Source organism: Corythoichthys intestinalis, chromosome 10, assembly GCF_030265065.1.
Source record: "Corythoichthys intestinalis isolate RoL2023-P3 chromosome 10, ASM3026506v1, whole genome shotgun sequence".
Lineage (NCBI taxonomy): Eukaryota > Metazoa > Chordata > Actinopteri > Syngnathiformes > Syngnathidae > Corythoichthys > Corythoichthys intestinalis.
In genome coordinates this window covers 9,704,952-9,717,733 of record NC_080404.1, presented here as the reverse complement: position 1 = coordinate 9,717,733, position 12,782 = coordinate 9,704,952, and positions in this window count along the sequence as shown.

The following is a 12,782-nucleotide window of genomic DNA, read 5'->3' as shown; positions in this document are numbered from 1 at the left end:
GAACAGCAGTCTTCAGCTCTTTCCACAGATTCTCGATTGGATTCAGGTCTGGACTTTGACTTGGCCATTCTAACACCTGGATACGTTTATTTTGAACCATTCCATTGTAGATTTGGCTTTATGTTTTGGATCATTGTCCTGTTGGAAGATAAATCTCCGTCCCAGTCTCAGGTCTTGTGCAGATACCAACAGGTTTTCTTCCAGAATGTTCCTGTATTTGGCTGCATCCCTCTTCCCGTCAATTTTAACCATCTTCCCTGTCCCTGCTGAAGAAAAGCAGGCCCAAACCATGATGCTGCCACCACCATGTTTGACAGTGGGGATGGTGTGTTCAGGGTGATGAGCTGTGTTGCTTTTACGCCAAACATATCGTTTTGCATTGTGGCCAAAAAGTTCAATTTTGGTTTCATCTGACCAGAGCACCTTCTTCCACATGTTTGGTGTGTCTCCCAGGTGGCTTGTGGCAAACTTTAAACGAGACTTTTTATGGATATCTTTGAGAAATGGCTTTCTTCTTGCCACTCTTCCATAAAGGCCAGATTTGTGCAGTGTACGACTGATTGTAGTCCTATGGACAGACTCTCCCACCTCAGCTGCAGATCTCTGCAGTTCATCCAGAGTGATCATGGGCCTCTTAGCTGCATCTCTGATCGGTTTTCTCCTTGTTTGAGAAGAAAGTTTGGAAGGATGGCCGGGTCTTGGTAGATTTGCAGTGGTCTGATGCTCCTTCCATTTCAATATGATGGCTTGCACAGTGCTCCTTGAGATGTTTAAAGCTTGGGAAATCTTTTTGTATCCAAATCCGGCTTTAAACTTCTCCACAACAGTGTCTCGGACCTGCCTGGTGTGTTCCTTGGTTTTCATAATGCTCTCTGCACTTTAAACAGAACCCTGAGACTATCACAGAGCAGGTGCATTTATACGGAGACTTGATTACACACAGGTGGATTCTATTTATCATCATCGGTCATTTAGGACAACATTGGATCATTCAGAGATCCTCACTGAACTTCTGGAGTGAGTTTGCTGCACTGAAAGTAAAGGGGCTGAATAATATTGCACGCCCCACTTTTCAGTTTTTTATTTGTTAAAAAAGTTTAAATTATCCAATAAATGTTGTTCCACTTCACGATTGTGTCCCACTTGTTGTTGATTCTTGACAAAAAAATTAAATTTCATATCTTTATTTTTGAAGCCTGAAATGTGGCAAAAGGTTGCAAGATTCAAGGGGGCCGAATACTTTTGCAAGGCACTGTACCTTGAAATTGTGACTTACTAATTAATTGCATTAACTACGGGCAAATTAGATTCCATATTAATGTATTTGTGACAATCAGCAAAAATGATGTTTTTAATATTGAATATACAGTGGTATGTAAAAGTGTCTGAACCTTTTGTAATTTCTCACATTTCTGCATAAAATCACCATCAAATGTGATGTGATGTTTGTTAGAATCACACAGATGTAAAAATAGTGTCTGCTTTAACTAAAATCACTCAAAATTTTATAGGATTTCCTATTTTAATGAGGATAGCATGCAAACAATGACAGAAGGGGGAAAATAAGTAAGTGAACCCTCTGCCAAAGGAGACTTAAAGAGCAATTAAAATCAATTTTTACCAAACAATTTGAGTCAGGTGTGTGCCCAATCACTGATGCGTAGTTTAAAGCTGCCCTGCCCACTATAAAACACACACCTGGTAAGAATTGTCTTGATGAGAAGTATTGTCTGATGTGCATCAAGCTCGGTCCAAAGAACTGTCTGAAGACCTGCGATCAAGGACTGTTGATTTGTATAAAGCTTGGAAAGGATACAAAATCATCTCTAAATGTATGATATTCATCAATCGACAGTCAGAGAAGTTGTCCACAAATGGGAAGAGTTTGGCACGTACATCAACTATATGTAAAACTATGGCCAAGAATGGTGTTCATGGGAGGACTCCATGGAGGAAGCCACTTCCGTCTAAAAAAACATTGTTGCTCGTTTAATGTTTGCAAAGAGGCACTGGGAAACTCCACAGAGGTTTTGGCAAAATATTTTGTGGACTGATGAAAACAGAGTTGAATTGTTTGGAAGTAACACACATCATCATGTTTGGAGGAAAAATGGAACACCTCACCAACATCAACACCTCATCCCCAACGTGAAGCATGGTGGAGGGAGCATCATGATTCGGGGCTGTTTTGCTCCCCCAGGGCCTGGGCAACTTGCAATCATTAATGGAAGAATGAATTCAAAGGTTTATCAGGATGTTTTGCAGGAAAAGCTGAGGCCCTCTGTCAGACAATGGAAGCTAAAAAGAGGATGGCTGTAACAAGACAATGATCCAAAACACAGAAGTAAATCAACTTCAGTACGGTTTCAGAAGAACAAAATACATGTTCTGAAGTTGCCAAGTCAAAGTGTAGACTTGAACCCCATTGAGATGCTGTGGCATGACCTAAAGACAGCGATTCATGCCAAAATTGTGTTAATAATATATGTGGTATTTCAGTTGTATCGATACTGATGCTATTTATTGCTATTCGTTTATACAACCAAAATAAATACAGGACTGTCTCAAAAAATTAGAATATTGTGTATTCTAATTTCCTGAGACAGTCCAGTATATATACAAAAAAACAGTGGCCGGCCTGCCCAGATATTATGTGGACTGTGTTGGCATTAAGTGAATTGAAGAGGCCACCTGCTAACTTAACTCCTGGTTTGGAGGCTGATTTTGCATTCCTGCTGCCTGTTGCCATGGCATGATTATTCCCAGCACTTTGCAATCACATCGACTGTTCAATATGACAGATTCTCTCCATTTCATTAGAACATGTCATCTGTGTTTTTGTAGAGCTACAATAAACAAGATGTGTTTTTCTTCTGAGCTAAAAGGCATGTTCTTGGGCAAGTTAAATAAAAAAGGAGCAACTTGCACTCATACATAAAATGAGAGGATAAAATAGGGTGATTTACACGTCACTGAGAGCCCATGAGGTCAAATTAGTGAGTCAGTGGGTCATTATTGCTTTCCATCACATTAATGACCATTTTGCTGTTTAAAAAAAAAGGCTGCAGTGCAGTTATAATGTGGTTAATTGCATGTTCTGTATATCCTGATCTCAGATTTGAGTCGATGTAACAATATGAACTGTTTTTTTATATAGTCATGCACAGTGGCAGTCCTACACTGTAAAATATGATAAAGCGGCTTAAAAACAAAATGCAAACTTGCTGCCTTAGAAAAAGTAATTTATGTTACTTACATTAGCGAGATCCAATTTACTTAATGATTTTAAGTTTCAAGGATTCGAATTAACATTCACAAATGGATCACAGTAAATTGTTTATTTTAATTAAATTAGATTTTAATTTAATTTATTTAATTTAAATTAGATTACATTAACTTATTTATTGTGAGCTTCTAGTTTTGAAGTGATACGATAGTTAGCTTTAGTGCTGCTCATTCATCGTATGCAGGTGAACTTATTTTTTTTTTACCTGAAATAATTCTACAATATAAACAGCACGTGCTAATTTAATTATGTTGTATATTAGCATTTACAGTGTAGCTTGAATGCCACACAAATCTCCTGTGTCTCCCTAATTAGTATTTAAACTATCTACCGGTAAATAAATATTGCAGTCTTGTCTGCTTCTTCTATATTTCATAGTATGTTAATATTTTATTTTTTTAATTTAAAAAAAAAATTTAATTTAATTTTTTTAAATGAAACAAGCACATACAGTATGTAAGTTAAGCACAGTGGTTATATATTATCATTATTAATTTAATTATATATATATATATATATATATATATATATATATATATATATATATATATATATATATATATATATATATATATATATATATATATATATATATATATATATATATATCATTTTAGGAAGACACTTGGTTCAAATTTAATTTTTACCAATCTATTGTAATGACTAATTTTAAGTTAAGTAGTTATTTGCGGCTGAAAAACATGCCTAACTCTATGAATCTCAGTTAAGTCAAATTAGAAAATATATATTTTTTTACCCAGTGTTCTTTGGGTGTTCTTTCAGACATGCGAAGATCTACCTCCTCTATTTCACGCTTGTTTGACACCAAAACATTCCGGCACACGTCCACGGTGAACCGCGCCGTAAACCAGAGCTCTCTTTAACACCTTCACTTACTTTACTTACTTCACATCGATTTGGTCACTAAATCTCTTACTCTTTTATAATCTGCTGTGTTGCCTTGTTGTACATGGAAACATGAGAGTTTATAAAAGAGTAAAATATTGTAGTGACTGTTACTTTTCTGTTCCGCTGCAATGGATGATGGGTAGTTGTGTGCTGTGTGTTCGGTTCAATAAATTGTGCTGTTTCTTTTGGATTGTCAAGTTCATGGTGCATAAGAACATCAAGTGTTAATAACAAAAGTCAGTCCCTTTCATTCTTCTCCATGTCGCTTACCAAATCGATGTGAAGTCGGTAAGTGTTGAAAAGAGCTCTGCTTATACTTCTGATTGTTCATTTCACACCCAGCATCAACATATCATTAACCACTGTCTCAAGAGCCAATGTCTCCTACCTTCAATGCATTGTTGAGCATTTTTTAAAATAAAGTTTAATTACACTGAGTTAATCCATTGAGTGTTCTACCTTCATTTATTTGGGAGTAGGGTCATTACTGCTTGAAAATGTGTTAAATTAGCATGTGCTGTTTATAAAGTTGAATTAGTTCAGGTAAAGTCAGTAAAACAAACTTCACCTGCATATGACGAATGAGAAGCAGTAAAGCTAACTAAGGTATCGCTTCAGTACTCAAAACTCAAAATAAGTTACTGCAATCTAATTAATTGAGTACCCAAATTCAAAATAAACATTTTACTATAATCCCATTATTAAGGCTAATTTGAGTTCTTAAAACTTTTAATAATTAATTAAATTGCATCTCATTGATGTACATAAATTACATTTTCTTTGGCAGCAAGTTTTTCTTTTTTTTAATTTTTTTTTTTTTTAAGTAAAGTCAACTTATCATATTTCAAAGTGCACTCAGACAAATGTTTTCGGCCAGAGGCAATGCTACAGGGTAAAATGTGATTAGTTGAGCTTACTCAAAAACAATATGCAGACTTGCTGCCTTACAAATTAAAATTAATGGTTACATAAATTCGATGAAATTGACTTAATTATAACAAGTCCTATGGACTCATTCGATGAAATTGACTTAATTATAACAAGTCCTATGGACTCAAATTGACCTCAAAAATTGGATTACAGGAACTCATTCATATTGAGTTTACAGTACTCAAATTAACTTGGATGAATTAGATTACATCAATTAATTTATTCTGTGCTTCCAGTACTGAAGTGATACCTTAGTTACCTTTAATGCTGCTCATTCATCATATGCAGGTGAACCGCATTTTTCCCCTTGAAGTATTTCTGCAATATAAACAGGAAATGATAATTTAATTAATAACACATTTTCAAACAGTAATGACTCTACCCCCAAATAAATGAATGGAGAACACTCAATGGATTAACTCGGGGTAATTAAACTATTTTAAAATGCAATTAAGACACAAGAGACATTAGTTCTTGACACGCTGCTGAATGTTCTGTTAATGTTTGGTATCACTAGCATGACCTTACAGTATATACTATAACCAGAGCCCTCTTCAACACCTTCACTTACTACACATGGATTTGGTAAGTAAATATTGTGGCGAGGAACGAGGAGAAGAACGACATAGACCGGCTTTTGTTTTGAACAGTTGCTGCTTTTGTGCTCCATATCGAACAGAACACATATTACATACCAGCAGCAATCACTGCTCTCAGACGTGGTTGCCACAACTACCCATCATCCATTGCGGCGGAACAGATAAATAACGGTTGCTACAATATTTTACTCCTTTAATGACTATAAGCGAGAAAAATATTTACTTACCAAATCAATATAAAGTAAGTCAAGACAGTAAAGAGAAGCTTCAGAGAGTTCTGGTTGGCAGCACGATTCACCGTGGATGTGTACGGGAATGTTTTTGTGTCAGAAAAGCACAAAACAGTCAAGGCAGATCTGTGCATGTCTGAAAGAACTGCCAAAGAACACTGGGTACATAAAATTATTTTTCTAATTAGACTTAACTGAGATCCATCTAGTTAGGCAAGTTTTCCAGCCCCAAATAACTACTTATTTATTAAAAATTAGTGTCCAACAGGTAGATGAAAATATAATTTGGTTCACTTACAGTGTAGTATCGGAACCTATTGGAATTTATCACATTTCTGCATAAAGTCCCCATCAAATATGATCTGATCTTTGTCAAAATCACACAGATGAAAATACAGTGTCTGCTTTAACTAAAACCACCCAAACATTGATAGGTTTTCATATTTTAATGAGGATAGCATGCAAACAAGGACAGTTGGGGGAAAAATAAGTCAGTGAACCCTCTGCCTAAGAAGACTGAAAGAGCAATTGAAACCAATTTTTACCAAAAATTTTAAGTCAGGTTTGTACCCAATCACTGATGAGTGGTTTAAAGCTGCCCTGCCCAATATAAAACACACACCGGGTAAGAATTGTCTTGAAGTGTCTGATGTGCATCATGGTTCGGTCAAAAGAGCTGTCTGGAGACCTGTGATCAAGGATTGTTGAGTTGTATAAAGCTGGGAAAGGATACAAAACCCAATCGAAAAGTCTGGATGTTCATCAATCAACAGTCAGAGAATTGTCTACAAACAGAGGGAGTTTGAACTGTTGTTTCTCTCCCAAGGAGTGGCCGTCCACCAAAGATGACGCCAAGAGTTAAGCGCAGAATACTCAGAGAGGTAAAAAGAACCTTACAGTGTCCGCTAAGGACTTACAGAAATCATTGGCACAGTCTAATATCTCTGTGCACACATAAACTGTATGTAAAACTATGGCCAAGAATGGTGTTCATTGGAGGACTCCGCAGAGGAAGCCACTGCTGTCTAAAAAAAACATTGTTGCTCATTTAATATTCGCAAAAAGGCACTTGGACACTCCACAGAAGTTTTGGCAAAATATTCTGTGGACTGAAGAAACCAAAGTTGAACTGTTTGGGAGTAACAAACAGCGTCATGTGTGGAGGAAAAATGGAACAGCTCACCAATATCAACACCTCATCCCCACGGTGAAGCATGGTGGAGGAAGCATTGTGATTTGGGGCTGATTTGCTACCTCACGGCCTGGACAACATGCAATCATTAATGGAAGAATGAATTCAAAAGTTTATTGGGTTGTTTTGCAAGAAAACCTGAGGCTGTCTGTCAAACAGTTGAAGCTAAAAAGAGGATGGCTCCTGCAACAAGACAATGATCCAAAACACAGAAGTAAATCAACTTCAGAATGGTTTCCCAGGAACAAAATACATGTTCTGGAGTGTCCAAGTCAAATTCCAGACATGAACCCCATTTAGATGCTGTGGCATGACCTAAAGACAGCGATTCATTCCAGACATCCCAGGAATCTGACTGAACTACAGCAGTTTTGTAGAGAAGAATGGGCCCAGATTACCGTAATTTTCGGACTATAAGCTGCTACTTTTTCCCTTCATTTTGAATCCTGCGGTTTATAGTCCAGTGCGGCTTAATTGTTGATTTATTTGGGTTAATAGGTAACACTTCATTTGTCATAATACTGTCATAAGACCGTCATAAATATGACATGACACTACCGTGGGCATTACTGAATGCTTATGTCAGTAGGTGTCATCTGGCAAATTATGTCACTAACTCCATTATTTCCAGCTTTCCAGCTTGGATCTTTAACATCCATTCAAAAGTGAGATAATTTGCCAGATAACACCAAATGACATCTGTTATAAGAATATGGCGCCACTGTCAAATAGTGTTACCAAATACCATAACTAAAAATTGATGAAACAAGCGGAACAGTAACTGAAGAAATAATTACCAGAGAACATACATTTTAATTGTTATTTACATCTGCAGCGCTGCAATGCATGCTAGGAGGTATGTTGGACAATAACAGTGTTGACAGCAGGTGGCAGCAGAGGTTGACTGTCTCTCACAAGGGAGTAGTGATAGCCAAACGACGCTTCTTGAAGCAGTAAAGCTTTGCAGCCAATTGGTTCAAAGCTTCATGGTGGTTTATTAGGTCTTATGACAGTCATGTGATGCCGCTGTCAAATAGTATCATTCTTTCATTGTCCGAGCCGCTTATGTTACCAGTTAATATCTTTTGGTGTGAATATCCAATAATACACTGAGGACAGCTGCGGCTTATAGTCCGGTGCGGCTTATCTATGAACAAATGCAGTTTTCGTGCCAAATTTGGTGGGTGGCGGCTTATAGTCAGGTGCGCCTTATAGTGCGAAAATGACAGTAGTTGTATGATGTCGCTGTCAAATAAAGTGTTACTGGTTAATATCTTTTGGTCTAAATACCCATAATACAGTGAGGACGGTTGCGGCTTATAGTCCAGTGTGGCTTATCTATGAACAAATGCCTTTTTCGTATCACATTTGGTGGGTGAGGCTTATAGACAGGTGCGCCTTATAGTGCGAAAATTAGGGTAGTCCTGATCGATGTGTCAGACTGATCTGCAGCTATAGGAAGCGTCTGGTTGAAGTTAGTGCTGCCAAAGGGGGGGCCACAAAATATTAAATGTTAATGGTTCACCTACTTATTTTTCCCCCTTCTGTTATTGTTTGCATACTATCCTCATTAAAATATGAAAACCTCCAGTATAAATGTTTGGGTGGTTTTAGTTGAATCAGACAGTTTTTTCATCTGTGTGATTTTGACAAAGATCGGATCATATTTGAAGGGGCCTTTATGCAGAAATGTGAGGAATTCCAAAAGGTTTAAATAGTTTCATACCTCTGTATCATATTTAATTAAATTGTATATATATGCATTTACAGTGTACTTATTTATTATCAAATTACATTAAAAAAATTAAAAATATGTTTCTTTCACAATGAATTCACTTAGTTAACTGATAAAAATACCTGATAAAATCCTCTTGCAGAACACTAAAGTCCTAAGGGTTTTGTCAGCTAACTTGGGATTTTAATTCTTTTTAACATGGATATTCAAAATCTAAAAGCCAATCTTTTTAGATATCAATCATAACTCATTACAATTCAATTAACATGGTGTAATACAAAGATACAAAATATAAACTCAGTTTGAAACCACGTGTAGCTCATCAAAGACCAGTGAAGACTATCCTGCATTTTTTTTTTTTTAACATTTATTATTTGTTTGTTTGTATATTTCGTAAGTGGTTGTCAACCTCTTTTCGAAACCAAACGTAATATGTAAAATGAAATGGTAAAGCAATATTGAAATAAGAAGAAATACAGCATTTTCTTTTTTTTTAATGCCGTAATGCAGTTAATAACATTATTGGTAAATGTTTTAGTAAGCCTGGTTTCATTGATTCTAGCTCTTTTAACCTTATTTTCTTACTGTAGCTATAAGTTTATTTTCACAGTGTCACCTTGCAGTCCATCACGAAGGCAAGTGAAACTGTATCTAATAAAAATGTTGTGCAGTTTATCCAGTCCTTCTCGACACATATGGTTCTCCTTATTTGTATTCGGTGGGTGGCCGATGGCTTCCATGCAGCTCAATCAGTCCCTCCTGAAAAGAGAGAGCACGTGGGTCAAATTTTTACATCTTGTTTGGTATGACAAGGAATGCGTCCTCTCAGAGGGTGATGCTTAAACATGGTCATGTTTTGCTTGCTACTAGCATGTGGACAATACATTTGAGAACCGGCAAAGAAAAGGATTAAATGTCTTGCGGTTACAACAAACTACGTGTGAAATGGATGTGTTATTTCCTTTTATCGTTGAAGGCAGAACGTATGGCGAATAACATTCAGTATCACGTTGATGCATGTGGATCTTTTGAGCAAGTTTATTAAATAGTTAGGGGATCTTTGATCAACGGTTAAATCATATGAATAATCACGCAAAGACTCAATCAGCAAAGCTAATTTTTCTTAAACAAAAAAAAAAATTGCAATGGTGTGGCGCAATATCCTGCAATCAGGATGTTGAATCTGGCAGTACAATGAATTGAGTAATAGTTCTTATTAATTGCTACACCGCGGCAAGAGCAGAAAAATTGTAGGGTTTTTATTTTTAGTGTAGAGTGAAGATAATTTAACTCAGCATGGCTGTAACTTCCTTTGCAGTTTATTTGCAGTTGATTGGAGGACAAATAGACAATGTTTTTGTTCTTCTTTTGCTATGCTTCTTTGGTTAGAGTGCACTTTTATTAGTGTGATATTTGTTTTCTTTCCTGGAGAGCACGCAAGACATCAACAAAAGTATTTTTTTCACCAAATTGAAGTTTCTTAGAACCTAATGTGTTAGAACTACGCAGCCTTTAAAGGGATATTGACAGAAATAAAATAAATTTAAACAATCTGGTGCGCACCGGAAACAATTTGGTGCGCACCACATATTATTTGGTGCACACTAGAAACAATCGGGTGTGCACCAGATAGTTCCATTTTATAGGCCACAAATTGGAGGTGTGCATCAGACACCAGCAGTTCCGTCATGTTAAAAATGATAATACAAGATTTAGTTTAGTAATCCAGGACTCAACTACAGGTGTATGAAAAAGCATGCGAACCTTTTGGAATTTGTCATATTTCTGCATAAACTCACCATCAAATGTGATCTGATCTTTGTCAAAATGACACAGATGAAAAAAATGGTCTGCTTTAACTAAAACCAGCCAAATAATAATAGTATGCAAGCAATGACAGAAGGGGAACAACAAGTAAGTGAACCATTAACATTTAATATTTTGTGGCCCCCACTTTGGCAGCAATAACTTCAACCAGACGCTTCCTAAAGCTGCAGATCAGTCTGACACATCGATCAGGACTAATCTGGGCGCATTCTTCTCTACAAAACTGCCATAGTTCAGTGAGATTCCTGGGATGTCTGGCATGAATCACTGTCTTTAGGTCATGCCACAGCATCTCAATTGGGTTCAAGTCTGGACTTCGACTTGGCCACTCCAGAATGTGTATTTTGTTCTTCTGAAACCATTATGAAGTTGATTTACTTCTGTGTTTTGGACCATTGTCTTGTAGCAACATCCATCCTCTTTTTATTTTCAACAGTCTGACAGACAGCCTCAGGCTTTAATGCAAAACAACCTGATAAACTTTTGAATTCATTCTTCCATTAATGATTGCAAGTTGTCCAGGCCGTGAGGTAGCAAACCAGCCCCAAATCACAATGCTCCCTCCACCATGCTTCACCGTGGGGATGAGGTGTTGATATTGGTGAGCTGTCCCATTTTTCCTCCACACATGACGTTGTGTGTTACTCCTAAACAATTCGACTTTGGTTTCATCAGTCCACAAAATATTTAGCCAAAACCTCTGTGGAGTGCCCTAGGGCCTTTTTGCAAACATTAAACGAGCAACAATGTTTTTTTTTTTAGACAGCAGTGGCTTCCTCAGTGGAGTCCTTTCATGAACACCATTCTTTGCCATAGTTTTACATGTAGTTGACATATGCACAGAGATATTGGACTGTGCCAGGGATTTCTGTAAGTCTTTAGCAGATATTCTAGGGTTCTTTTTTACTTCTCTGAGTGTTCTGCGCTGAACTCTTGGCATCATCTTTGGTGGACAGCCACTCCTTGGGAGAGAAGCAACAGTGCCAAACTCTCTCCATAACTTCAATAACTTCCAGTAACTTCAACCAGACACTTCCTATAGCTGCAGATCAGTCTGACACATCGATTAGGACTAATCTTGGCCCATTTTTCTCTACAAATCTGCTGTAATTCAGTCAGATTCCTGGTATGTCCTGCATGAATCACTGTCTTTAGGTCATGCCACAGAATCTCAATGGGGTTCATGTCTGGAATTTGACTTGGACACCCTAGAATGTGTATTTTGTTCTTCTAAAAGTATTCTGAAGTTGACTTACTTCTCTGTTTCGGATCGTTGTCATGTTGGATCATCCATCCTCGTTTTAGCTTCAACTTTCTGACAGACAGTGTCAGGTTTTTCTGAAAAACATCCTGAAAAACGTTTGAAATTCAGTCTTCCATTAATGATTCTAAGTTGTCCAGGCCCTGAGGTAGCATAACAGCCCAAAATCATGATGCTCCCTCCACCATGCTTCACGCTGGGAATGAGGTGTTGATGTTGGTCAGCTGTTCTATTTTTCCTCCACACATGACACTGTTTGTTACTCCCAAACAATTCAACTTTGGTTTCATCAGTCCACAAAATATTTTGCCAAAACTTCTGTGGAGTTTCCAAGTGCCTTTTTGCAAACATTAAACGAGCAACAATGTTTTTTAGACAGCAGCGGCTTCCTCCATGGAGTCCTCCCATGAACACCATTCTTGGCCATAGTTTTACATGTAGTTGATGTGTGCACAGATATACTGGACTGTGCCAGGGATTTCTGTAAGTCTTTAGCAGATATTCTAGGGTTCTTTTTTACCTCTCTGAGTGTTCTGCGCTGAACTCTTGGCATCATCTTTGGTGGACAGCCACTCCTTGGGAGAGAATCAACAGTGCCAAACTCTCTCCATTTCTAAACAACTTCTCTGATGAACATCCAGACTTTTAGAAATAGTTTTTTAAAAATCCTTTCTCAGCTTTATAAAAGTCAACAATCCTTGATCGCAGGTCTTCAGACATCTCTTTTGACTGAGCCGTGATGCACATCAGACAGATCTTCTCATCAAGACAATTCTTTCTAGGTGTGAGTTCTATAGTGGGCAGGGCAGCTTT